Here is a 3,985-nt window from a genome sequence, read left to right on the forward strand (position 1 = left end):
ATGTTCTTAAAATGTTTTTTCAAAACATTTTAATAACATTTAAATGTCGGGTTATATAAATGGAATGAACACGTTTTTTAAAACGTTATTGCAAATATTTTGGGCAAACATTTTTCGCAAAATATTTTATCAACCCCAAAATAACATTCTGTTTAGAATGTTTTGTATCAAGTTTTCAAGAATGTTTTTGGAATGTTATCAAAACGTTTATATACCCTTTATATAACCCGACATTTAAACGTCTTCTGTAAAACATTTTTGTTTGCTGAGCAGTAGATTATCAAACAATGTTTTTTAATGTTATGAAACCGTTTTATACTCTTAATATACCCTTTATATAACCCGACATTTAAACGTTTTCTGACAACCTTTTATAACCTTTTGCGAATGATGTCGAAAACGTTTTGTGTTTGCTGGGTACTGTGTTACTAATATTGAACGACATTGGACAAATGGGGTATCAAAATGCGCGTAAATAAATCACCCTTCTTCCTAACATTGTGAAAACAATTATTAGTTCTAAAGCTATGGAAGTATTTATAACAGCTGCGTTACTTCTTGTGCAGACTTTAGGATCGTGTATGTAGTGTCACACAAGTCACAGATTTGTTTGTAAGGAATATGGATTTATTGTTGCCAATGAGTTATGTACGTTTTACAAAAGTGTTGTTGTTTCAGCCCTATTTACAACATAACTCAAGAATTATTTGCATTTTTCTACACACTCGCTATGAAATGATCAATGCAATTTTTGCCAAAGCTCACTACCATTCGCAAGATGCTCTGAACTACCAAATCGCAACAATAGTTGCTAACCTTAAGGCTGGTCTCTTGACTCTCTTCACTCTTTATCATCTTCAAGTTCACACTTCTCACTGGAAGTTACACTGATATTGGAGGATTAGCAGCAACATTTAATGCAGATACATAAAGTTAAATAACAGGGTCATGTTTTGACTCCATAACTGTAAGGTTTAATTACAGTATTTAAATACTTTGCCGAGTTGGCGAGACAATCTTCCTTTTATGGAATTTCATGAAACGCTTCATACAGAAATGCCTTGTTTAAGTATTGTCAATGTCCTCCCCAATGGTTCAACAATAATAGGAAAATTCAGCTTCTGCTAATGAAAACATATTATGAATAATATACATTACTTGGCAAATAAAGTGCGATTTTCTTAACATGCGCTGCACCAAAAACTTAGAAATGAAACGAGGCAACAACAGTCAACGACCGTGAACATGCTGTTAGCAACTGGGCTAAGACCTTATTAAGCCTACCCAAGGATTCTCAATGTTTTTTTAAAGATTATGTCTATTTGATTTGCAATCATGGATTAATGGTTAAGAAACTGATTTTTGCATTTAAACTAATCCCCGCACGGAACGAGTTTATTATGATTTCAAATTGTATAATTATAGTAAATATTGTATAGTAAACAGTGGTTAGGGAATTAGGCGACAGCACATTTGAAATGGATCTTAATAGTCTATAAAATATAAGAAAAGCAAGATAATCGATTTTAGAAAAGTAATTTAAATGATACGGATGATCGGGGATAGCTTCTGAAGACATTGCGAAAACCTACAGACCCTAACAATAAAAAACTATACAATTTCAATTTCGTCTTTTAGAAAAAAATAAAAATTATCCTGGCAACAATGTTATATCCAGTGGAATCAGCAACGTCTTGGCTAACTCTATCCAGATCGAGTTGGACCACTTTTGACGTTTTCGCGCATGTCGCGTCGCGGAATATTGACTTTCATGATTAACAATTGCATTTTTGCTTTTCAAGCTAAAATAAAAGGGTAATATCTTGGCTAATAGAAAAACGTTTCTTTCCTAGTTCAGGTTCAAGCGCAATCCGACTAAGACTAAATTAATTGACACTAATAAGTAAATATAATAAGTTAATAATAAGTAAATAATATGATATTTATTTCAAATTTATAAATTAAAATGCCACTTCAAATGCCGCATGGTTTAAAATTACACATCTTAAGAACGCATTCGTGTGGCCTAAGCTGTTTTAGGACTACTTTACACAATTGGCAATATATTCGCTTGTAGACCACTGATTTTATTGAAACAAAGCTTATGTAGTAGCTTAAGAAATGACCTTTATGAACCAAGTAAAATTCAATACAATCAATAAGTGACATAATTTGCCTAATACTATTTTTGTATAAATTTTTTTGTTGCAACCTGTATATGGTAGAATTATGGTCTCCACATTCGTTATTTATTTAATATGCACCAGATCACAGATCCTGATCAGATTCTAACTGATATTTAATTTGCAAAGGCGATGAGTAGAAATATGAATACAGCAGCAATATCTCTAGGGTGTCAATAAATAATAATAAAAATTAACCTTACATTTCATTTCGACTGACTTCATTTTGTTATAATTACATGCCATATACTGCACTTTATTCTATGAATTTAAATACAGATTTGTCAAGAAAGTCAGTTTGAAGTAAACGGTAGATAAATCCAGATATTCATGGAAGGAAGTTTTATATCTTATCTTGGCTGATTTTTGCTTTTATCATAAGGAGAGCTATCGTATGGTGTCAATTAAATTTATACATCAGATCATCAGAGTATAATTTTAATTAATTTATGTTCAAGTAGAATTAACGTTTTAATCAAATGAGGCTATACACAATAAAACTGTGTAGTTAAAAATGGACGAAATAAATGAAGGTAACTCCTGCTGTTGCTGGGATTCTGGGATTACTTCCCTGATCAGGCAACTATGCCACTTCTTTTATTGATGTTATTTATCTATCAATATTTGTTTATTTCACCATCATTACTATCACATGGTCACCATCATTACTATCACACGGACCAAAGTATTCTAGCTAGAATATATGACTGCAAACTGTAACGCCCAACCAGCAGTTGAAGTCTATGGTAGTACCATCAACCATGTTACAGACTTCAAGTACTTGGGTTTCAAAAAAAGAAGAAAAGCACTAGCCTGGACAGCTTTCTGGAAACTGGATCGCCTTTGGAGAAGCCCGTCCATGTCAATCGAAGCAAAAATCAAGCTGTTTGAGACAACTTGTGTTACTGTCCTTCTGAACGGGTGCGAGTCATGGGTAATTACCAAGGACATGGAAAACAATATCAATGCCTTTGCAACATCTTGCTACTGAGTCATGTTAAGCATCAAGCGTGTGGATCGGATTCCAAATGAAACCATCTACAATCTGACCAACACCACTCCAGTGGTTGCCAGAGTCAAGATTCATCAACTCAAATTTCTCGGCCATATACTGCGTCTTGAAGACGACGAGCCTGCGAAAGAATATGTGACCATCCAGCACAACTGAGCCCTAAAGTCGACTGTCTAACTGTCTATTTGTAGTTTCCCAAATATCTCAGTGACGCGTGAACGGATTTTGATCATTTGTGGACCAGTTTAAAGCAGATGCTTCATGGTGTTTGAATCGTTACAAATTTTAAGTTATGTACCCCAATCTTCAGGGCCTATTTCAATGAGACACCCTGTAGATTATGTATTAGGCCTACATTGAAACTTTCAACATTACACTATGATTATATGTTTTAAAACTGACTGCCTCATTTAAGCCGAGTAAATTTGTCTTTGCTGTTTAAAAGTCTGATAAGACAAAAGCAAATCGATTTGTCGAATGGATAGGTAGATACACTTTCCGTGTGTAGATATATTCCATAATGCAAGTGGAATATTACTTATTAAGGGCATATTTGCTCTTTCTGAATTATCCACCCGAAGTACATGCAACCTTGTTTTCACACTCAAAAGAAGAGCTCCTTGTAATTTATCTTGACAACTGATTGCGATTAAAGTACAGTGTTCTCGACGATTATTTTATTCATCTTTTTAGAGTGACATTATTTTAAACATCATTGAGATATTTTCAGGTAAAGATAGTTGATTGATTTAAGGCCAGATGGAAGGGTTCATAGGATTCTAGGACATTT

Source organism: Amphiura filiformis, chromosome 3, assembly GCF_039555335.1.
Source record: "Amphiura filiformis chromosome 3, Afil_fr2py, whole genome shotgun sequence".
NCBI classification, from domain to species: Eukaryota; Metazoa; Echinodermata; class Ophiuroidea; order Amphilepidida; family Amphiuridae; genus Amphiura; species Amphiura filiformis.